Source organism: Cavia porcellus, unplaced genomic scaffold (assembly GCF_034190915.1).
Source record: "Cavia porcellus strain 051 isolate PalLab524CR breed Dunkin Hartley unplaced genomic scaffold, mCavPor4.1 scaffold_3, whole genome shotgun sequence".
Classification (NCBI taxonomy): Eukaryota; Metazoa; Chordata; class Mammalia; order Rodentia; family Caviidae; genus Cavia; species Cavia porcellus.
The window spans coordinates 86,668,701-86,695,230 of NW_026947486.1; the positions used below are offsets into that span (position 1 = coordinate 86,668,701).

General features: G+C 33.2%; 1 protein-coding gene and 1 non-coding gene across 9 annotated transcripts in view; both read right to left on the minus strand.

Annotated features, from left to right (window-relative positions):
* Nucleotides 1-26,530, minus strand: part of Tenm1 (teneurin transmembrane protein 1) — a 757,085-nt gene that overhangs the window by 485,654 nt on the left and 244,901 nt on the right. The window lies entirely within an intron of this gene.
* On the minus strand, nucleotides 4,407-4,525 carry LOC134475533 (5S ribosomal RNA). Its single transcript, XR_010046706.1, has one exon. It is a non-coding gene; the product is annotated as a 5S ribosomal RNA (ribosomal RNA).

Genomic DNA, 26,530 nt, shown 5'->3' on the forward strand with positions numbered 1-26,530 from the left:
ATCATTTCTATTTTCCCTTCATTCCACTCCATTTTATTAATGACTGAATCATGGGGTTTTTTTCCTCAAACTTTGCCTGACTCTGCCAGGAGAGCTCAAATCTTTTTCACACATTCATACCCACTGCTATTTGTCGGTATTTATCACTCTTATTTATATTACCTACTTTAGAAACTACTAAAAATTCTTCGTTATACCTATCCAAAGCATATGGATTTACTGTATGTTTTACTGTATATTATTATATATTTATTTCATTAATGATCAAAAAATCAAAATTAATGGATAAGTCCATTTCGGCCTGTTCCAATTTAGTCATGAAACAAGAGTATCTTTTTATATTTTTCCATAGGTCCATAAGAATCTAGAAATATAAAAATATATAAAGAAGACTTCTCGTATTTTCTATGAATATGAAGTATTTCATGCATTGCACTACACTCTTTAGGTTTGTACGGTAATATATCACAGTCATTCCTTTGGGATAGAATATGCTTCTAACTCACTATTTTGATATCTGGAAACATTCTATGCTGCAATGTGTCACTAATTAATAGACTACTGCCTTACTACTCCACATCCAAGATGTTTCCTTTTTACATTATTATTAACTTTACAGTATCGCATTCATTATACTTTTCACTTCTCTCGCTAATCCCGTGAGATCTTCAGGATCTTGCAACTTCACCTCCTCCTCACCGACATGTCTTGTACTTTGGTGACATGGTTTAGAATTTATTAATAGACTTTTGCTATACAATATAATATGCACTCATGACATATGACTATAAAGTAGGTAAACATTCAATAACTAAATTGAAATGTGTGGCAAGTACAAATTGTATGTGGGTTTTCTAAGACAGTGTGAAAATGAAATGTAAAATACCTCATTAATGATTTTTATATTGACTACATATTGAAGTGATGTTTTCTATATTTAAGTAAAAGATCTAACTAATTTCACCTATGATTTTTTTTAGTTTTTCAAATATGACTACTATAAATATTTAAAGTTACATATATGACAGTGGTCTCTCCTTATCTGTGAAGGATATATTCTAAGTCCTCCAACGAATGTCCAAAACATTGAACAGAATAAGGCACTACACATACTATGCTTTTTTATACACATATGTATATATAATAAAGTTTATTTATAAATTAAACACAGCAAAAAAGTCATGACTAATAATGAAATAAGATACAATGATATATTTTAATAAAAATTAAATTTACTTTTCCCTTAATGGGTATAGATACCCAAATTGCCATCATCATGAATCTTGGGCTTTTGGGATCACATTAAGTAAAATAAATCTTATTTGAACACAAGCATTGTGCAAGATATAAGTTACAATAACCAAGAAGGATACTAAGTGACTAATGTGTGAGTACCACAAACGAAATGAACACACTGGACTAATGGATGATTTATGTCCCAGGAAGCATAGAAAGTGATAGAGTGACATTTAAATAATAACATCTAAATAATAACATTATTTGGAATTATACGCAGTTTGAGACTTATAAATGGCTTGTCAAATTTTCCAGTAATAGATTTAGACCATGGTCACAGTTTCTTTTTGCTATATTCAAATCACCAATATCACTGTTCCTGCACTTTGGGGGCAAATAGTGTTTCACAGACCAACTTTTGGCTTTGCATACACAAATTAAACCATGGAAAACTAAACCAAGGACAAGGATAAGCCTTATGTATTTCTGATGGACAAATTTGTTTTACAATATAATTGTATTTACTTTATAAAATATCCTTTTCTGTTTAAAGAATTCTTCTTGTTTCATCACAGGCAATCTATTTTTCTGTTTAGATTTAGTTACTTTTCCAAAGATAGAAGTCCATTATTTCTTCTCACATTTTCAGGTCTGTAGTTTTCATTCATTTATTGTTTGGTTTGAGTTACTACCAAATAGATTTTCACCTGTATATGACAGTGATGCACTTAATGAATTATTGTATATCTTGAAGCCAATTTCTATCCCAAATGGGTAAATGATATCCTGATTGAGGAATAAGATGTTTGTGTTTTGCAGTCCTTTTCACTTAGAAATTTCCAGATGCTCTTCTATTATTTTTAGCTTCCATCATGTAAGCTGGAAAACCAATAACTGTTTAATTATTTTTGCTCGTAGATAACTTAATTTGTCTGCCAAGAGATCAAATATTTTTCTCTTTGCCCTTAGAGTTTATAAAATCTATCAGTGTATGTTTCAATGTGAAAAAATTTTTTTCTCCTCTGTACCCATTTTCACAGGCCACGTTTTGGCATTGGGAATTCCACATTTTAATTTCACAATTAATAATGACATAAAATTTTCTTTACTGAATTGAATGACTTTAAATATTCCTTTAGACATGAATTATTATTAATTTTACTTTGTGAATGGTTTTAAAAACATAATTATATTTTTAAAAAGCATAACCTCACATTTTAAAAATTGTTATTTCATATTTGATCCAAGATTTATTTTCAGAAATTACTGTTTCAAATTTTTTCAGTTCACATTTAATCACATTAATTTTTTAATTTCTAGCTTTATTGAATTCTTATCATAGAATGTGGCATGTTAGTTCTCCACTTGAGGATTTATTTAAGTTTTCCTTAAATACATGGTCAAATTTTGAAATAGGTTCAGGAATGCAAAATATGAATGTGTATTTTTTTGCATTATAAAACATAGTTCTATGACTTTGTAAAAATATTAGGTCAAGCTTCATAAGTATATTATGTAAATCTTTTGTATTATTAGTTTTGTCTATTTACTTTTCAAATTCAGAAATAATAGCAATCTAAAACTTTTATAGAATTTTTATATATATGCTTTGTACAATTCCAAATAGTTACTCCAATAAATATTTCTTTAATGAATGAATCCCTGTAGCTCCATTTATTGAAAATATCATGGTACAATTTTGCTTCACTTTAGAACATTTTTCATCACTGTCTGTGTTGGTTACTTCACTTTCACTGTTGAGATAGAATACCTGATACTCAAAATAAAGGAAGGAACTGTTTATTTAGCTCACAGTTTGTGGAGAATTCAGTCCATACTTGGCTCCAAGGCGCAGTGTGATATGGCAGAGAGAAAAATAATCATGATTACCAGAAGACAGCAAAAGCAGAAAGAATGAAAACAGAGGAGCAAGAGAATAAGCCTCTTTCCCTTCCTTCTATTGTATGCAGGGTACCTCTCTTAGGGGAGGTGTAGCACTCACACCCATAATTCCACCATTGGACCATGAGTCAGTCGCAAACTCTAGAAACCTGCCTTCATGGCTGTATGAGGTTTTGGGGAAACATGTAAACACAAACCATAAACCGTCTTTAATGTTTGTCTATTACATACGTAGCTAAATAAAATTTATAAATCTGAATGATTTTTTAGAGATTAAAAGATGTCAAGCCATTTGCATCACTATGACAAACACAATGTCTTAATCGTAAAATTCATGTTTATTATATTTGTTGTAGGCACCATGATAGCCCCCAGAATTGTCCTTGAATTTCTGTGAATGTTAGGTTACATGGCAAAGCGAAATCAAATTGGGCATAGAAGCTATTGTGCCACAAGAACTCATTTAGAATTGCTTACTAATCAGCTGATCTAACAACAAAGAGACTATTCTAGATTATCAAAATGCACTACAGTAATCACAAGGGCCCTAAAAATTGGAAAATGAAACAGAAACAGAGTTAAAAGAGATACATTGTCAGAAGAAAGAAAAAGAAATGCAAAATACTAGGTTTGAAGATGAATGACAGGTCATGTATGAATCAAGGAATACAGGCAGTTTTGGAAAACGAAAATAGATTCTCAGAACCTTGAGAAAGGAATAAAATCTTGTTGACATTTTGAATGTATACTAATGAGATTCATTTTAAATTTCAGACTTGCGGAACTGTAAAATAACAAATTTTTACTGTCCTAAACCACTAACTTTATGATAATTTCCTTGCAATGCAAAAGGAAACTAATACAATATAGTAAAATAGAGATAACAGTACATTTCCTAATCTCTGAGTGCAGTTGGAAAAGAATGGGGAATATTCAATTCAAAAAATAAATAAGGAAATTAATATTCTTCCATTATTTATATTTCTTTCCATTTCCTTCATTTTTCAATCGACTTCTTCTCTTCAACTGTCCCTCCTCTACAATTTGAAAATTCACTAGTATCTTTATTTCACATTTCCATATCAACCAGTCTTTCAGTTCTCATGCCTCATTCCTCACATATGTGTACTAAAAATTGAAGCTTTTTTGTTTCAATTTATGAGTAAAAGCACAGGGATTAATCTTAGGGCAGAAGTAGCAGGAAGTAGCTTAACTTTCTTTCTTTTTTTTTTTTTTTAATTTTTTTATTTAAGATTTTTTTTTTTTTAAGCCTACAGCACCCGGTATTCCCAGGCGGTCTCCCATCCAAGTACTAACCAGGCCCGACCCTGCTTAGCTTCCGAGATCAGACGAGATCGGGCGCGTTCAGGGTGGTATGGCCGTAGACAATAGCTTAACTTTCAACTTCTTTCAATTATAATTTCCCAGTTTACTATCCCTTTCTTTTATTCCTAACTCTCTGTTCCCAATCAATTGTGTATGGGTCCATGGTTTTCACCACAGAGCTTCATTGCAGGCATTGGCTTCCTGACCAAAGCCTAATCATTACACCAAATTTCTCTCTCTCTCTTTTAGAGTTCCCTGTTTTTTGTCCTGTCTCCTCAGGGACCATGACATTTTGGTATGCAAAGCAGTAAAAAAGAGATGTCAGTACTGTTTATATGTGAAACATTCCAAGTATTTTTTTGAGTAGAGAATAGTAACAACCTAAAGAAATGGCTCTTCAAAGCTAGAGATTATAAAAAAAAAAATACTGTTACAGGCTGTTCAGGGACGTCTTTGTGTCTAGGACAAGGAAGTGCATGTCATGGTGCATTACGCAAGTGGGCTCTTACTCCACCTGCGTGAAATCAAACAGTAACAACCGGGTATGAATCATCGAGAAAGCTAGATATCCGGGTCATAGAGGCCACTGTGCCTCAGGATAGTTTGAGGGCAACTACAAGAACAGATAATTGGGCTTGTGAGCTAACAAAACAACTTATACTATTAAACAACCATAATTCACAGGAATTAACAGGGATTCTATTGTTTATTGCAATAAAATAAACTCTGTAAAAGTTATATGCAAAAAGAATTTAGCATATCATAAAATACTAATAAAAACTTTCATATTATAGAAATATATTTTAATAATGTGCTTAAGAATAATTATACTTTGAATGACTTTCATGAGTAAACATTTCCTACATCCTTTCAGTATTATGAGAGGATTTTCTCTTCTAATCTATATTAGGTTCATAAATTGCTTGGATTTTAAAGCTATGGTGAATTATAGACTTAACTAAAACTTGGACCTCTAAACTAGCTAACATGATTCCATATTGGCAAAATATAACTGCTATTATGAATTACTTGTTAATTACACTTTTTATGTTTTATATGCACACACGAGACTTTCAACATGTTCAGCATGCTTTACTTTTCCCCTGCATAAAGACTCAAAAAATATGTCTGTTTGTGTGTATTGCCAAGGGTCATATTTTTAAATGGAAAAAAAGAGCTAGTGTGGAGTTTTGGTTATCATTTATAAGGTAATTGAACCAGAAAAATAAAAAGAACAAGTGAAGAAAAATGATTCAAATAGAGCTAAGGCTACAAAAATAATAGTTACAACCTACAACTGAAGCTGAATTTTCAGCACTGAAACTAGAATTAAAAGGGCATTTTTACAAATTCATATTCTTAGGTGAGTCATGTAAGTAATAAAAAGGAGTGAAATGGGTCAGATATGACACAATGGGGATCAGGAAATAATGTCCTATTTAATTGAAGTGTTAATACTGTTTCATTTGGTTATTGACATGTGATATGTGCCCTATGGCTATTAAAATTTGCTATGCTTTGAGATAAATGGACATCAACAATTTTATGTGAAATCACTTAGATGCTGATAAATAATTCAAATTTTAAAACATTACTATGTAAAATATATGTCTGTGGGATACATAGGGTATATGAGATGCCAGATTTAAATATCTGATGAAGTGCAACACTCTTAAATTTTGTATAACAATGTGGAAGCATACATTGAGTCCCCTAGGTGCTGGACACATGGGGCAGAAAGAACAAGAAATTTGATCTCAGTCTAGTCAGTGTTCCAATACTTTCTCCATTGCATAACTAGGTCAGCTGATCCAAGTTGTCTAGACTCTCTGAGCTTCAGTTTCCGTTTCCTTAAAAGGACACTGCTGTACTATGTGCTACACAAGATACTTCTGAAAAATAAATAAAAGTCACATGTGCTAAGTGTCTGTGGTAAATCTTTTAAATAGGAAAATCTACACTTTCCAGTACTCTGCATCTCTATCAGGCATTGTTTGTTTTTAAAACTAATTCAATATACCCGGACTTACATTACACTCCATGTTGTACCACAATATGTTTCATGAGGATGGGTATATGGGTATTTCTTTTCTATTTCTTTTCACTGCTGTTTTCCCAGATCAAAATATTGCCACACACAGTATATATTAAATTAAATGTGTTTAAGTGTTAATTTCAACGAATGAAAAAACCATGACTCTTTATCTTTGATAAATGAAAAATGCAAATGCATGTGTGCCCATGTATTCTGAGTTCATAAACCAAACTAATGCTGGACCTAAAAGGTGAATTCGTATCAAGTTCCTTCTCTATGATTATCTCAGTTGTAATAATTGAAATCTGCCAAAATTGTGCAATGTTCCACAAAACATAAGCCACTTTTGGTTTGTAAATAATGCAATGTTTGTGGGAATAGCTTTCCAAAGACATTCTATCATTTACACAGTCACAGAATTTGACAGTCAAAAACACTTGCCGTGCCCCACTGATCATTCTTTTTAAGAATTTCAACTTGTCCAAAATATTAATTCTTGAATTATAATAAATTTTTCCATCTATCTACTATATTTTACTTTTAAAATACTGACAAATGAACATTCAGCTATTAATTTCAGTTGAATGTCACCTCAACCCTACAAGACACATGTATTTGCATTTTCCTTATTCTACAAAGATATCAAGAGACAGTCATTAAAAAGTAACTCACTTCAAGTTACAGTGTGAATAAATAAAAGATCTACCAATAAGCCCAGTTCAAACTGGCAATTTATGTTCAGAGGGCCCATCTAAATCTCTCCTGCTTCAGCATCAACTGCCATGTCCCATAATCTAGATTCTTCCTTCCCTTTACCTATTACATAAAAATTCGCATGTCATAAGTATTATTTCCAATCCTAGTTATCACTTGCATTTTAGTATTGATTTTTTTAAAACCTTTACTGGCCAATGCACAGTGAGTGACACAAAAATTAATAAACCAAGAACCTGACCTCAAGTGCAATCAGTCAAACATTCCATTTTTCTGTAGTTAAAGTATATATTCCCCTGTAAGAATGTTATGCTGGCAGGAACTAGATAAGGACAGAAGTAAAGGTGTCAGTGTTAATAAATAAAATGCTTTTCAACACTACTTACCTACTAAAAACCTGTGAGGAGCTCTGGATTAATTGTGGGTGCTATCTGGGAAGCGGCTTTTGTTATGTTTTTTATTGTTTCATTTTGTTTGTTTTTGTCCTTTTGGAGAGTGAAACCCAGGGCTTCATGCAGCAATTGTGCTCTAACACTAAGGGACCCTCTTCTTCAAAGTTCTATAGTGGTTCAAACATACAGTCAGAGAAAAGATGCAGATTGCCTACAACGGGAAAACTATCAAAATAACAGCAGACTTATCAACACAATCTCTTAAGTCAAGAAGGGAGTGGGGAGAAATATTCCAAGTCCTGAAAGAAAATAATATGCAACCGAAGCTCATGTACCCGTCAAAACTCTCTCTCAAAATTAATGGAGAAATAAGATACTTTCAAGACAAGGAGGAACTGTGGGAGTTCGTGGCCACCAATCCAACCCTACAGAGAGTGCTGAAGGACATTACAGAGAAAGAGAGGAAGAGATTCCAGGATTCCAGCAACAGTCGCAGAGAGGCCTTAGTAAACGGGGCCGACAATGGAAAGAGGGAATAAGGTGGACAAATTATAGCAGAAAAGTGGAGTAGCAGACATGAGGCAGAGACTGTAAGCTATAGTCTTCAGTATAGACAGCTCTGAAACTCTATAAAAAAAAAGGCAGAGGTCATTGTTAATGGTGTATAAGGATTTAAAAGACACAGTAGTCTTATTGCCATATTTAGTTTGAATTTAATTTGTACTGGTCTGTCCACTCATGTCAGATTTGAGGGCACAGACATCTTGACCCAAAAATAGCAGGTTATACCATGGTAACTATCCTTACTTTCCTATTAACTTAAACTGAAATCCTGCAATACTTACATTGTCTTACTATGATTATCTTAATTGAATCTGAATCATAAAACTATGGGTTGGCCTTGGCTGATTTTATTTGAAATTGGTATGCTTGTTAGTATCAACCCTAAAAGTAGACACAACTACTCTGAGGATGATAAGATGTAAAGGATATTCATACTGGTATTAATTAGTAACAGCTCTCAAATCCTACAATGCTGTCAAAGTTAAGTTTTTATAAAAATAGGTGATACTATATTTAACTATAATATGCCAGTGTTGTGGTCAAATCTATTGAAAATAACAAGAGAAAACATAGTAACTACAGAAGATCATCTATATTGTGGTCTTATATGTCTTATCCATTGCATGTTTTTCTAGGAAATTGTTTTGCTGTCTTGCTATGTCTTGGTATTCCCTATAATACAGAGAGGATAGATATATATGTAGAAATTCACACATTTTTTTTAATTATTTACGGGAACAGATTATATAATGCAAGATGTAATAAACAGATACACTGAGGAAGAGACGCTAAGAAACCCGAGGCTAATTTTGTAGCATTATGATATAAATTCTAGCAATACTAGGGTTCGCTGATTAGTATGACATTGGACTGGTTTCTTGAGTTCAATTTCAGCATATGTAGAGATGGGGACAGCTATCACAAAGAGAATGAGAGATGCGATGGTAGTTACTATTGTCTTCTCTAATTTGGAACTTGAGGACCTAAAAAGCCTCCAATGATTTGATTAGTTCTATAATATGCAATAAGTATATAAAGTGGGTGAAGATGGGGACAACTATTTGTAAGAAACTAGAGACAGTTAGATAGACAATGAAGATCTCTAGTGGACTTGCTTCGAAATCTGTATTTCTTTAAATTGTTTTTTTAACTGCTTTGTTCTGTTTTGATATGTTTAATCTTACCCTCTTTGAGATGCAAAACAAATGTGTAGGACTGATAACCATATTACTGAGCTTTTGTTCGCTCATAGAGCAGAACGGTTTGCAGTGTCACTTTTTGAATGTCATTCTAAATACTTTAATTCTATAACATGAACAGCTATTTCTAAGATGACAATGTGTAACTTATCAACCAGCAATTTCTTACCGTTTGTTTTTCTGTAAGTTTGTATTATTTCTACCCTTTTTTTATCTCCATGTATTTTTTGTTTCCTTTTCTTTAAATAAAAAATATATATAAAAAAGAAAATAAATCACGCTGTAGGAAAATTATTGATGAGAACAAAAACAAGTAAAAATATACTTGAATTTTCTTTTTCCTTATACAATTAGTAATTTAATTAAATAGTTCTTGATAAAAATTATATTTGAAAAGTTTTCATTGGAGAAATAGCTTTCCTACGTCTTAATGTCCAATGCTTTTAAAAGAAAAAAATACTTCCTTCTCTCAAATCTAGCAATTAATTTTCCTTAATGATTACATATCACCAGATTTATACTTCCAAAATTTTACAGGGAAATAACATGAGTCAAAACTGAAATAACTTAATTTTTACATATAATTGAAGTGAAACTTGGTTTATATCTTGAGTTCTCTGCTTCGTCTCTATTCCTATTTGAAATGCAAGCTGTTTTTCTATTGTTTTCAACTGCATCCTGAGGGTTAAATTATCTAAATTATTTCAGTTTATATGTTTTTATTTTATTCATATATATGTTTTATCCAAAAAATAAAATGATCCTTCTTTCTCATGTGTCCTACTTTTTATACAGTAGAAATTGCCAGAACATTTCATTGTTTTAGAAGGAAAAAAACTGGGGAGCTTGGTAAGTAAAAGGAAACAGAAATTACTTATAGAATATTTTTGCACATTAAATTGAGAAAGACAGAGAGAGAGACAGAGACAGAGACAGACCACCTCTCTTCTCTGTCAAGTATATATGTCCTTCAGCTTTAAACTTGACTCTGACAATGGATTTTGGATTTTGTTGGCAATAACCTTCATGAATTTCAAAGGCGAGATTGAAGTAAAATATGTCCTTATCCCAGAGCTAAGTATGTGTTTGTTTTCAATCTCTGTGGTACATGTATATCATGCTAATCTTCTTAAGGGCCTCTCCAATGATCATACTATCCTCCTACCTTGTATCTAGCAAATGTCTCCTGCTTCGTAATATTTTAAAAATTGAAATTATGTGAGCTGGTGTTCAAGAACTTTTGATAATCTGGCCTTACCTAACTTATTTTCTATTGATCTCAAATATGTCTTTCATATCAATCAAGATTGTCTCCTTTTGTTCTAAAAAAAACCACTAGTCTTCTTCTTTTTCTTCCTCTGGCTTTTTCTCAATTTGAATAGATTTCCCTTTTCAACCTACTTCTTTAAAGTCCACTTGTCTTTCAAGTTATAGAACAAGTTCTGATTCTTTTATGAAGACTTCCCAGTCTATTGCTCTAATTGATCTTTCCTTTTTATAACACTGTGAAATACTCTCCTGCCAGTACGGCATTTGATCAAATATAGCTTCATCAATATTTTAGTTACTTTAAGTATGTCAGACTTGTAAAATACCTGAGGGCATTGTTTTGGTCTCTTATTGTCCCTTTTCTAACTAGGTGCTAAGCACATGGTTAAGACATGGGAAGTATTTGTTGACTATTAACTGATTCCTGGTGTTGTCTACACTGGACCTATATACATTTTCAGTTCTGTCAAGAGAGACTGGGAAAATTCTGCTAGGGATTATGTCTGCATAAAAATAAGCCTCTGGCATAAATTCCGTTAACTGCCACTAGAGAATTCACCTGCAAGTAAGGTACCTCAGGCAAATTACTTGGTGCTCTAAAAGGCTCTTAGGTCAGGATTTACACTGTCAAATATAGGTTAAGCATGTGTTGATGTGATGATGATGTGAGTTTCTCAAATAATCCACTGAAATTTCTACCTATCCACTTACTTTTCGGGCATGGATTTGGCATTTTAATTTTTAATAGGCACACATTTCACCAACCTCACTAGTCGGAATGCAACTCAGTCATATACTTGACATTTCAGGCTGTATTGTTTTACAGCTTCCTATGCTTCCATTATTTTTATGTTGACATGGTGTAAAAATTAAATAAATAGTAGCAGTATTTATTATTTCTATAAGACCATCACAAAACAAAATTGTTTCTGTGCTGTTTCTGAAGTCACTGAGAACTCTCATGATAAAAACCCCCTGAGGGGTTTTTATCACACCATTCGTTTCTCTGAGGTTCTCATTCAAGAATGTTTACTTTCTTTCCACTGTGATCATGACTTCTTTTTAATGTCCCTTTAAGTATCCATTTGATTGGTTCCCTATTGCACAAACTCATCTGATGTCTTCAAAATTCATCTAAGTATTTTGTATTTATGAACTTTATCACTCTCACTATATCTTAATTTCCAAATCATTTGATTCCTCAAGTGCTAAAGTAGTATGCTTGTCTCTTTTGTACCTTATCATAGGTCCTCTATAAGCACATTGTAGACTGTTTGGGGTTCAGTAAATGTTATATTGAGAGTCAAAACATAAGCCTGAAAAAATCCTCTTAAAGATAACTCTCAAATATCTACGAAAAGCTCCAGGGAGTCCAAAAAAAGAATTGCTAAGATTGAGCAGCAGAGCTTATTAAAAATTGTTTGGGCCCAAGATAGAGTTTCTTTTAGACTGGATTTTTCCTTAGACTTAGGACATGTGCTAATTCTCTCAGCTGCTTTAATCATGTCGATATTAAACAATACGGGGCATCAAACAGGCCTTTAGAATTATGAGAAGCGTATGCTATGAATAGAAACAAGGGCAGATGAAAGCCAAGCATGTGGTGACTGGCAGTCCCAGCAGCAGGTGTCTTGACAAAGGATGAACCCCAAGATCTACTGGAAAATGCAAAAATAGAGAACCCCAAAGCTGTCATCAGAAAAAAAGCTTCAAAACTCTATTCAAATCAAAGAGGGCTGCTGGCTTACAGAGGCATTTAAAATGAAAACATTAAGTTTTCTGGAATTGTAAATGCAATCCAGACCTACATTCCATTAAAAAACCTAAAAACATGAGAGCAAAAAAAATGACAATGACATTTCACCAGAATCTAAGATCCAACAAGAGGGTTGACAGCCAAACCCTTTTTTTTTTTTAAGTATTGGTGGCCAGGAAAGAAGACGATGGGTTGTAAGAATTCACCACCTGGAAAAGGGAGTTACCTGGGGAGTGACAGCTGCCATAGCAAAAGTAGAACAAACACACCTGCTGTCAGGCACACCTGTTCTTTTCTGGGAGAGGAATCATGAGGCTGAAACAGCAGAAAACACACAAAAGCAGGATACGGCTACCTCTTGCTACCCTTAAATATTACCCCTGACTCTTCTTCAGTCGTTCTCTTGGCAGGAATGGCTGTGCAGTAACCACATAAGATTCCACTCAAGTTTTTAAAATTTTAGCACGTCAGATCAAAAACATTCTTTTGGCAGGCAGAAGGAGATTCCTGACAGTCCTGAATGGAGGAAGGAAGTCAAATATTTTTATGACTTACCTCAAAGAAAGTTATTACGTGCTATATTAAAATATTACTTAAAAGCATTGGATTTCAGGCAGCATGAAATCTATGAGAACTTATAAGTTAAACTGAGATTGCTAGAGCTCTCTCTTTCTCTTCTGTCTTTCAGACACACACACACACACACACACACACACACACACACACACACTTGCCTAAAAGTGTCACCTCACCACAGGAATACGTTGACCTTTCAGTTGTGGATCCTCACTTATAAACATGTCATCATTTGTGGTCCTATACAATTGCTACCTGGTCAGTGATGGTTGCAAAAGTCAAATTCTGAGTTTCCACAAAAACCCAGAGAATGCTGCAGCCCCATGAAAATAAATCAGCTCAAAAGTGCAAGATGTCTCTGTAACAGATTAGCAATATTAGCTTTGTAAATGCTCACAATACCCTACAGGAAAGCCTGCCACCAGCAGATAAGCCAAACTAGAGTTCAGTATCGGTGGCAAAAATTTCCTCCTGCCTTATAAAAAATGATATAGTAAGGAATGGAGCTAATTGAGGTATAGGCAACGGAGAGATGGCAGGAATTTAAATGTAACTTATGTATACACCAAAATGGACTTCAAAAATCCAATATTCTTGGGCATCTACTAAATACTACTCTGTATCAAGTATTATAAGGAATTCAAGAGACTTCTATATGAACACAACTAATAGTAGTTACTGTCACTAAGAAACTGACAAATGGGAGACAAGTGTTATGACTAATACTTAAGCCATTAAATACTCAACTGCAAGTTGTGAAAGTCAGACAGTAAAATTTGTAAGTATTCAGAGAAGGCAGTGAGTAATATATGCAGAAGTGTAAGGTGCTAAAGAAAGACTAGGAAGGAGCAATGATTTTGAACTAGACTTTCAAAATAGATCAAATTTGCAAATTCTAAAACAAATTCAGAAAATGTTTGTAACTAAGAATTATTGGGAAATTTGAGATTCCAAACATGCTCTTTAGCATGACTGACAGTCTCTGTGTTTACTCCTGAGTATAAAAATCAGAGTAGATATTCTTATTAATAGGGAAATTGAACCCCCTAGAGATTAAAGCAGAATAAATCACGCCAATTCATGTGAGGATTTCCTAAACTTGCATATAATGCAGATAGGAAAATACATTTTAAAATTTTTACCTTAATCAAATTTCAGGCAACTCTGCATAGTTAGGTTTAAGACCATAATCAGTACTAGAATAAAAAATCCCAAGAGGTTCCTCTGCATGCTTTCCATAATACAGTCACTACACTTGGTGAATTCACATTCAAACCAATCATAAATTCTATTTTAAAACAATCCCAAGAGTAACCTTAAAACCAAATCCTCCAACTGTAGAGCTCCAACTCTTGATTATCTTTGTGGTTTTAGTAGATAAAATTAACCTTTACTTTTCATGGAGTCTTACTTCCAGATGATTCTGGGGCAGCAGTCCTAATCCATTTGCATTTCACCTTTTTTTTTTCAGCTACCCACGCTCTCAAGAACTTGTTAACGTAGTGAAAGGTCCAAAAGGCCCACCAGCCAAAAGACCAAATACACACAAAATAGAACAATTGGGAATGCTGTCTTTCAACAACTCAGTAGTGTGAACATTTGATTCACTCCAGTTCAGACAGACATATCCAGGAGTTCAAAGGGGATAAACAAGTATAAAAATTGATCAAGGGTGAGTAGAATATTTTTGAGTGATTTTGCAACTTGTAGACAATATATAATAGAGTTTTCTAAATGGTATTTTTAAAAAGCAGTATTAGATTATCCACTGTTAACTAAAATTGTTTTAAATCTTCATTAATGTTTTACAAGTCTAGAAATTGTTAAAATTTCAACAGGCTTTGTTAGAAATTTATTATTAGTAAAAGTGGTTCATAAAACAATTTAATTTCCAAAGTAACATTTGGAAAGGAAAAGCTTAAACTATTTAAAATGAGCTTTAAAAAAGCGCTTTACAGGCTTCAATTTACAGTCCAATTCTTACATGTTCCTTAAAGCAGAAACTAAAAGATGTTTATTTACCACATTTTATTTACCCGGTTTAAATTCCACTGCATTTTATAGCCAGTTTCTCATATTTTACTATATTGTTTTATATAACACTGCAATTTGCTTTCCACATAAATGTTTTTCAAGTTATCTCACAGAATATTTGTAACTGATGAACATTTTCAAAAAATACAAATATATGTTATATATAAGATGCAATAAAAATTTGGAGATATATCTGTCCTTTTTAATGACTACGTACATGAAAGATTGGTTATTAATGAAGCTCTACTGAGAAATATATATAGTTTTTCCATTGGTTTTATTCAGATATTAACACAGTTATTCTCCAAAGAGATTGCATGAACTCATACTACATGACAGTCCCTGACTCTATGTATTTTAAAGTAATAAAATAGCAATTTTTACTAATACTATGCAGTCTTTTCCTCTGATTTTGAAAGCACTGCTACTATTGTTATGTCACAATTAGCTCTTTACTAAAGTTTCAGATTACTTATGTTGTATATTTGGCACTGCAAGGAGAGGGAAAAAAAGATTAATGTCCACTGACTTTATATTTTATATGGCTTGTGAGCAGCTGTGTGGTATACCAGAAATAATCGTGGCAGTTCAGGTAGGAAACCAATGATACAAGGGATCAGAATGGGTCTGGAAAAGGATAATACCCGTGGAAAAATAGGGTTATGAGATAATGAATTATAACCAAATTCTGATTATTCACCTCTTTTCATTTTTATCCAAAAACACTGGTACACCCATTGAATGAAAATGGGGGCCTATGATTTAAATGGTATTGGAAGTAAACAATACTTTTACATTACATTTTAAATATCCCCCAATATGTTACACAGGTTGTTGAATGGCAGATACCACTTATTGAAGAATGGCCTTGCAGTGTTTATTGTGACATAAGGAAGAAATAATAACTGATCAGAGATAAGTGTACTGCATGCAATATAAGAATAAAATAATTTCTCATGAGAGATAAACAATTTGGATGAGTAAATTAGTAATCCGTGGCACAAACTGTATGTAATTCACTATGCTGAGAGTGAACAAAATATTTTGGAAAGTTGAAACAAAAAATACAGAATTGATAATTTGGGGAGGGAACTTCTCTCTGAGTCCAATTTTCCATTTGTAAAAACTATACTAGGTAATTTCTAATAGCTCTTCCGTGTCTACAATTCTGATATTGTAGACATATTCAAAAATGATGTTGTATAAACAAAAACATTTTATAATCTGAAACACTAAAATGTTTTAAATTTTTAGAACTATCTTTGTTCAAGTATAGGTGTAATGTTTTCTAACAAAGATAAATACAACATTACTTTTTTTTTTTTCTCTTCCTGGGTGAATTTTGGTTTTCAACTTAGATGTCATGTCTTGTAGGGACCCTTCCTTTAATCTTTCTTCTATCCCCCTATTTGAGTTGGATATTCCTCCTGTTGCTCCTAAGACAATGCACTTTAAACATTATGGGTTTTTTTTTTTTGGTCTCCCAACTTGAGTACAATAAACTTTATTAGCAATGACTATGCCATTGTATTCTTAGTGCTTAGCATAATACCTATCATATGCCAAAAATCAACAAATGTTTTTTGAATGAATGAATGAGATCACAACAATTGAAGTCTTTTTGGTTATTTTCATATTAGAAACTTCTTAAATTGCTACATTGCTGGTAGCAAATGCAACTACTTGTCCATATTTTATACTTATCATGAATACCTCAAAAATGCAAATGTTTAAAACACAATTACTATTTTGCTCTCAAAGTCCTATTTTTCTCAGTTTTCATCACGTTTCCATTCCCAAATTTGATTTATTCTTGATGTTTCTTTCATTTGACTCAAATCTAACCCTAAACAGAAAATCTGTTAAGTATATCTCCAAAATATATCTCACATAAACTTCACTCTTACTTCATTCACGTCTTGTAATAACTTTACAGCTGACTTTTCTTTTTGCTTTGTGAATCTTATCCATGTAGCCTAACGACTTCCAAATAAAACTTTTAAGTACATACTCACTTTTATCCCTGGCAGAAACCCATCAATATCTTCCCACTATCCTTAAGACAAAGATTAAAACTTTAGTATTGTCTATATAGCCATAGGTCTGGTCTCTTCATAGCTCCCTGATTTCATCATATAGCACTTTTATTCTCTCTTTCTGAAATATAACCAGATTGGCTTCTTTAGTTTCTGAAACACTTCGGACTCTCTCACAGCTAAGAGACTGGTTGGTTTGGTTCTTCATTCTTTCAAAATGTTTGTTTCTTCATTCTTTGCAAGTTTGTCACTTTCTTATACTGCTTAGTTCAGGGTACTTTTTAGATAGTTCTTCCTTGAATGCATTAAGTAGACCCTTAGGTTTACCCTGTTATTTTCTTACACCATGTTGGTTAGCTCCATATCACTGATTACAGTGTTTCCCTAGATAGATTATTAACTGGATATAGACAAAGTCTGCATTTATTTCATTCACCACTGTACTCCATAATTAACATGTTATCTGGTGTGTAACAGATATCTCCTTTTAGTTCTTAAATGCAATACTAGGCAAATTCATAAAAGGAAATGATTGAGAATGCAAATAATGACAATATTATACTGTCTTTGGTGCAAAATAAAAACATATTTCATCATGGAGGTGCGTTTAATGATTATATATTTAGTGCCTAACCCAATTCTTAAAATGGACTATAACTATTAAGCAATATCTACTGCACATAGACACACACACACACAAATATTGAAGACACTCACCTATTTATTCATTTATTCAACAAATGACATGATATTGCTAAGTCAATAATTACTATAATAATCTATATGCAAAAGTCCTATTATAATAAGTGAATGAATCCAATTAAAAATAAAAGAACTATTAGTTAATTTTATATTTGGTAAGTTATTTCTAATTGCCTTTAAACTTCTCCACAGAAGTTCATGCTTTTTCTTCCTGTTTAGTCTTTCTATATGGGGGATAGGGCTCATAGATTTCATTTTTTACTGCTGTAATACTATGTCAAGCTCAGTAAATATATGATGCTCTCCAAGTTTCTTCCTGTACCAACAGACATACACCATAAGCTTTTCAAATATGTACTCCATACTGACAGTTGAGTAAAGAATTCTATGGTTTGAATATGATTCATCCTTTACCTTCTCCCTTAAACATTTACAGGATATTAATCTGCAAAATCTTATGTTAATGATATTAAGATGGTGGAAAGTTAAACATAATATGGTGTTTAGAAGTAGAACCTCTATGAAGTGATCAGAATGTGACTGGAACTGATTATTATGGTATAGCCATACCATAGTGGTTAAATCCTGGTGGCTTTGTAGAAAGAGTAAGAAAGACCAAAATACATTTCAGTCTCCAGTCTCCTGTCATGTGATTATTGATACTATCTTGAGATTCTGCCAACAACAAGGTCATGACCAGATCAGGATCCCAGACTCATATCTGCATTTTCAAATTCACTAGTCAAAATAAACTTCTTTACTTTGTAACCTGCCTTAGGTATTTTGTTACAGTAACAAAACAACAACAAAAATGAAAAAAAATCACAAACGAATGCAAATAAATTCCCTGAGAAAAATAAGTGAAAATGTAGGTTGAAGAAAGCCTTAATAAGGAATGGAAAGTCAGCCAATGATGACTATTGCCAAAACCAGATTAGAGAATTCATTATAATTTAGCATCAAATGCACTTATATATATTTTGATGGTAGTACTTAGTTTAACACCGTAAAGTTTGTTTATTCCTTTTAGTAGCTTACTATCCAAGTTGTTTATTGTATTGTAAAGTACATAAATAACTTGGATGGCTATTATTCATGCTGCTTCATATAGCAACTCGATAGAATATGTCATTCCCGTATATTATTTGTTATTGAACTTCCTCATTTTCATTTGCTGAGTTGATTTTATCAATACTATTACAGCTTATTTTTATTTATAGCTTCTATTAATTGGGACTGTGTATTGTTCATATAAAGAACAGTCTGAACTGCTTCATTAAAATAATTAATATTTACACTGAAATTTAGCTAAAATGTTAAAGAGAATACATTTTGGTATGACTTCATATGTGTTGGTTTAAAGAAAAGCACAATTTAATTCCAGCTGTAAGTCAGAACAATCCATTCTCCATACAGCCATATAGGATACAAACCTGAACATGTCTGAGTACAGTGCCATTCCCCAAATAGCAAAGCAATTAGGCTGTATTCATCCAGAGAGAAAAAGCATGAGTTTTGGAAATTATTCTTCTACATGTAATAATCTTCTCACAATTCCAATTTAAGTTCAAATCAAAGGACAAACTGGGCTCACTTGAGTTGTTTTCAATAAGAAAAAATTATTTAGAAGTGTCTTCAATTTTATTCTTTTGCCTTTGCAATGTCAAGTATCTGGTTTATCTAAAATGTTCAACTTTCAATTGGTTGTTTCAGTGTCACATACACATTGCCTCGAAATGATTTTTACAATGAGCAAACCTGTGATATATATAGATAACTACTGCAATTTTAGGTTCCACAATAGCCACAGTAAATGATTTGCCTATAGCAACTGCATCCCCTTTGATGTCAGGAGAGGAATATGGTTTAATAAATCTGAATTGCTTCTGAAATGGGAATTGTGTAAGAATGACAATAGTGAGAAATATGGTAAAATGGGAAAACCATTTTTAAAATGTCTTTTCTTCATGAAGAAGACCACTGAGAGTCTGTAGATTTGCCAAATGGAGAGAAATTGTATTTGTAGATTTTTTTGGTGACTGTAATCTCCCTAAAGATTTCTGACTAAATTGTAAAACTGTAGCATTCTGGTGAGTAATTGTATATACATCAATGTTCAAATGAAGGCATTCTGTAGAAGCTGTATGCACAATAAATCACCATCTGCACTTGGCCCTTGGAGTCTATTTGAATGCCCATTCAATCCAAGCTGGCTGGCTAGATATGTCATTGATTTTCTTCTTCAGTGCCATTCCAGGGGAAAACAAAAACCAATGTTTAATAATGGAAAACATTGCAATTTAAAAAGTAGTGGAGAAAAGAGGATGTTTTGAATCCACATCAGTGAATTCCTGAAAACTAGGTACAATAACAAGATATTTGGGACATTAAATATAAGTAAATTATAAAATTAAGTCATCTGAATAAGAAAGGTCATTTCAACAACTTTGATTGGGAAATCTCTCTACCAATCTTATCCTACTTACTGAATGTCCCCTGGAAAGAAAAGCCACTCAAACCTAGAAAAAAAATCACAAAATCAATAATCCTTTCCCCCAATCTACCAACTTCTCTCCTAATTTCAGCTCTATTATATGGAGGTCTTGACTGCAAGATTAGTTGTTTCAACTAGTCGCTAAACAACATTACCTCTACCTTCTCCATCATTATTGTCCTTGATGCTCTTAGAAGCTTTACCTGGATTTGTACTGTTCCTTAACTGAGGATGGTAACAAAATCTTTAGCACTCTGCTGTATTATCCTTTTGTAGGCTTTGTATTCCTGCACAAAGTGGTTACTTAGTGTAATCAAAGCTCTTTGTTTTAAATGGATCCATTCCACCAGCCAGTTCATAAAGTGGATACAAAGTCCTATACCATCTAGCTCCTACCCACCTCTTTCACTCATGTCTTGCATCATTACCCCCTCCTCATTCAATATGATCAATCTGCAATGGAATTCTTTCAGCTAATCAAGTATGCAAGGGTCATTTACTACCAAAGGATTGTGCATTTGTTCTTCTTTCTGCCTTCATGATCTTTACCCAGATTGTCAAATACCTCGCTTGTTCTTGTGATCCTAGTGTCATTTATTTAAACTTCCTTAAACCTCCAGTCCAAAATAGAACACTCCACCATTTACTCTCTATAGTAAGGTGGCTTCATTTTCTTCACAAAATATTTCAGTAAAGATAAATGAATTGCTATCAGATTTTCTTTATAAGAGTCTGAATTCCCAAAAGTAGGGACCATGTCTGTGATTTTTATAACTGTTCTTCCAACATTTACAGTAAATATGAAGCACTCTAAAATAAAAATAAAATTTTTGAATGATAAAATGAACAGCCAAAGTTAATAGACTCATGTTTGAACACCTGACCCCCAAGCTTTAATAATCAAGGCATATTACACAGCTCCTATCCTTGACCATGACTGATTAATCCAGAATTGGGCAACAGAACAGAAGAGGACTAACCAGTCTTGCCTAAGATTTTAGGAATTGGAACCTGTAGAATGGACTGCGTCTTACTTTCTCATCGAGACACAATGCTGATATCTGCAGTTTAAAGGAAGACAGGGTTATTTTGGCTCACAGCTTGAGAAGTTTTGATGCATGGTTGGCAGGCACAAATGCAGAAGTGGTATGGTGGAATGGCCTGCTGCAGAGAAAAGATGCTCATGATGTGGTGGTCAGGAAGCAGAGGAGGAGCCAGGAGGGAGAAATACCTTTCCAGAACACACCCTATGTGAATAATCCCTCTCACAAAGCTCTATATTCTTTAAGTTTTTGGAGACAGGCTCTTCCTACATAGCTCAGACTAGCCCTGATCTCATTCTGTAGCCCATACTGTCCTAGAACTCTCAGAGGGATTATAGCCATATACCACCATGCTTAGCTATATTGAGTAATCCACTATTAAGTACAGTATCCTTATCATCCAATCACCCTAGAAAAGCCCCACTTCTTAATACTTCAGATTTGGGTGCCATCCTACTAGATATAAACCATCTTACTAGACATAAACCATAACTAGAAATAGGTTATATGGGTGGCTACCCTTATAAATGAAATACATTTGATGGGGAGAAAGCCTGTGTGTGAAAGAAAATGAAACATAAATAAAATCATCCAGAAAGATTTAAAAACTATGCTGGATAGTACTTAATTGTTTATCTACAGGTATTGTTCTTTTAAATTATTTTTTACATTTTTTATTAATACATGTGTACAGAACACGATGTTTACATTCATTTTAGGAAGCAGGTACATGTATTTAGCATTTCTTAATTCATTTTATTCCATGTCTTCTGGTTCTCCTCCCTTCATCTCTAGATCCCTTCCCCCATCGACTTATTTTAGATCATATTTTTGACACATAATTATTGCAATCATTGTGTGTGATTGGTATAATATGTACATGACACATTTTAAATCTTTTTATCAGTTCTCTATTTTGTTCTTTATTTGGATCTCTCTTATGAGAAAAACCCTATAGTATTTAAGTTTTGTGCCTTATTTGTTTCACTTAATATTACATTTCCAAATCTCATTCATTTTTTTAACAAATATCTCAAATTTATCATTCTTTATAGCTGAGTAAAAGTCCATTACATATAGATACCACATTTTCTTTACCTAATCATCTACTGTTAGACATACAGGCTGAGTCTACAACTTATCTAGTGTACTATAAACATCGGTATTCATACATCACTGTAATATTATGTCTTTCACTCGTTATAGAAGATACTTAGAAAAGAGTGGAATGGAATTTTTATTTTAAGTTTGTTGAGAAATCTCAATACTGATTTTCATAATGGCTGTACTAGTTTAACAATGTAGGAGCAATGTAGTGGTTTTTATTTTTCACTATAGCTTTGCTGACATTTTGTTATTTCACTTCTTGACAATTGTCACTCTTTCTGAGACAAAATAATCTCAGTGTTTTTTCAACTGACATTTCTCCACAGGCCAATGAAGTTTAACTATTTTTTTTTCATGTGCTTATTGGCCATTTGTATTTGTTCTTTTATGATATGTCTATTCCTTTCAATTGCCCAATTTTTGAGTGGATCTTTTATTTGAGGGGATCTAATTTTTTTGTATCTCCAAATATTTCTGATGTTAGGCATAGCATGTCCTTTCTGCAGTCTGATGTTCAAAAATATTTTTACTAAAATTCCTTCAGCCAATAAATCTTCCCTTTTTGTTCAGTAGTCTAAGTTGACTTTCTGTCACTTAACCACCAATACCTCCACTTACATGTCAACCTTTCCTGCAACCCTGTTACCACTTAGTATATTTATTCCCAGACTGTTCCACCTCTTACTGTTCACTCTGCTAATATTTCTTATTCTACTCACGACAATTTTTCACTGAATCCTGGCAGATGACATTGTCTCCCACTTAACAGAAAGCAGATGCTATGAGGCATGATAAACTCCTTCAATTATCTTCCCTCCTCTTATATTTTAGAGACTAAACTGTCTCTATTCTGGATCCTATCATTTTACATATTTTCTAGGACTCTGTCCTAACATATCTCTCTCTCTCTCTCTCTCTCTCTCTCTCTCTCTCTCTCTCTCCCTGTCTCTCACGTTTTATTCATTAGTCCTTTTACCTTAGAATATAAACATCCATGCATTCATTTCAAATATTTATTCACTCCCACTGTGGAAGGTAAAAGACCAGGACAGCTTGCAAATTCGTTTTTTTATTTTCCCATCAATAAAAAAAATAGATGAGACAACAAAATTTCTTTCTTGAAACTTGGATTTTCCTATATCTATTGTTTCACTCTTCAACTATTCTATCCCTTCTTCAGCAAAGTATCATAAATGTCTCATACGTCCTGTCGGCACTTCTGTCATTTCCATTCATTCTTCAATCCACTGAAGTCAGCATTCTGCCTCTACTCTTCTACTAAAAGCACTCTTGTTAAAGTCAGCACTGACCTCCTAATTACCAAACCTGGTAAGTATTTCATAGTCTTTATTTTATTAGAATTAGTTCTTTCTTTGTATATGATGCTATTGTCTCTTCTTATGGATTTTTTGGGTTTTTTTTTTTTTTTTTTAGTTCTGTAATACTGCATTGTCTGGATTCGTCACCAATTCTCTATTTTTTAAAATCTTCACTTCTTTGTCAGTGTGACAGGGGATTTTGTCCAATTCCTCCACCTTTCAAGTCTTCTACCCACTGCATATGCTCTTCTTATGTATTCAGATTCACTTTGTAACTGTGGTACTCCAAGTCTCGTATATCTAACTTGATGTGGGTATTTCTACCATAAAATATTACAGCCCGGAAAAGTCATAGTCAAAAGAGGATAGCATTTCACCAAAAGTTCTTTCTACTTTGTTACCTTACCTTGACTGCTGGTCTCCTCTCATTATATCACCTTATGAAAGAGAGAAAAAATCTTATCTGAGCATGATGGCACTTACCTGTAACCCAAGCACTCTGGGTAGCTAAGGCAAGAGGATCACAAGTTGATGCCTAGTCAGAGATACAGGGAAACTACATGAAAGACTACCTCAAAATTAAAAAAAAAATGAAAAAAAGATCAGGGAGAAATATCTTAGTGTAAAACCTTGAGCTCAATGCCACACAAAAAGAATAAAGGAAATGAAATCTTGATTTCTTTTCTTCCATATTTCACATCCAGTCAATTACTAAATCCTGTGAATTTTGATTTATCTTTCATATGTGTTTCCTTCCCTACCTTACATGGTGAATTGATAAGTTAAATCCCTAATCATATCTTTTTCTAAATTACTCTAATATTATCCTAGCTTGTCACTTTCAAAACCATCTTTTATCTCAATTTTACAATGTACTTACCTCATTGCCAAGGAGACTTAGCTATAGGTCCCAGCCCATTTTTTCAACTTTTATGTTTTTATTAGTACATGTTGGCAGTACCTAATGACTGTATCCTTTATGAGGAGTTAGTATATGCACATATCACATCCTGATTCTTTTTTCATTCCCATCTTCTCTCCTTCCACACCCTAACTCTACCTCTTTGTTCCCTTTCCTTTTGTGAAAGATACACATCTCTCTTTCCTATTAGCTATCTTTTATTTGCTCTTGATTTATAATTTGGATTTTTCAGACAGTATCTTATTAAGTTGCTCAGGCTGTGATTCAACTTTTGAACTTTATACCTCGGCCTCCCAGAGAGCTGGGATTACAACCCTACAACAGCAGGCCTAGCTGAATCCACAGAAGTTTTAAAATCTTTCCTGCTATAAAGAAATGTACTTGAAGGATAGCAAGGTCCACGGTCAACACTTTTCTTCCACTGAGCTTACCACGAATAGGTCAAAAGTGTACCTCTGAATTTTTAACAGCTATTTTGGCTAACAAACTAAAAATTTATTAATTGTAATATGGAGGCACTTAATACAGATAAAAGCTTTGGACAGAGATATAGAAACAGGGGGAAAAAAGAAAGCAATGTAATTGAGAGGAAAACAAAATTCTTGCCTGATTTCTTATGATTTAGATATTGCCAGGGTTCAATCACTTCGGCTGAACCATGTCTACATTCATATCAAGCCTGATATTATATGATTAGCGTATAATTTGGAAGCAATTTCTCTTCTTTTATATCTCAAAACAGACAGTATAAAGAAATATCACCAGTTTTATTATTTTTATTTCAAGTAGATGTCAGTCTTGTCAGTTTCTAAGGTCGGCTCTTCAAGTGAGGAATTATAAAACAGAATCTCAAAAATGAGTATTTCAGTTTTAGGAGACTAAGGAAGATCAGACAGGACAGTGCTGAAAGGGAAATCATCACACAGAGATATTGTTGATTATCTTAGCAAATCTCCCTTTCCATTCCACTTTTCTTCTTTGGTTCAAAGATCCTCTCTAGGGCCAAAGGGAGGACTGCACATTTCAAATTATTTTTAGGACTTTGATTAACCGTGCCACCAGACCCCAGGTGACTATTAATATACTAGCAAAGGCAGTTAAAAGAAGACCTAAGGTCATTCAGTGAGTGAATGAAGCAAAATTGAAAGCATACGTCTTGACCCAGTGATGTGATCTTTCTAGCAGACCATAGAGTAGAGGCAATCTAAAAGGGGCAAATGGGAATAAGGGACACTGGCTGTACAAAGGTTAGAAGACAAGGATTCTCAGCATGGAATTCAGTATTAAAATGAAAGAACTATCAAGTGAACTTGCAATTCATCCACTGTATCTCAATAAAGCACAATCTTATTTTAACACAGCCTACGATTATAAGGCTACAGAGGTACAATAGAGAAAATTCTGATTCTTGAAATATAAAAGCTCAGTAAATCAAAAACTAAAATACAAAATGCTATCAGTTATGTTTCCCATCATGAGCTTTACAAAGGCATGATGCTATATTAAATTCATGTCTGTGACCTAAATAAAATTGTTTGAATCATAAATGCTCTACAAATGCTTGTCCAATTGAATTAGCTAATTGGCAAATGTCAATTTATTAATGTTTAAAGATCATTTGGGATTATATATTGATTAGTTTACAAGTACTTATCCAAAGAAGACTGAAGTTCACGCCATGGCTTACTAGGATTTTTCTGAGAGGAAAACATTTACAAGAAGGATGTTAATTATGTTTCCACTTCTCATGAATTGTTTACTTTTATTATTTACCTTTGTCTTGAATGTAATTGAAGCAAGCCATGTAAGTCCCTTTGTCAACTGCCAGAAGTATAATTCTCTACAATTAATCAGTAAAAACAGAATTAAGCGTTGCTTTTTTAGAATTAGGAAAAACCTGCTGC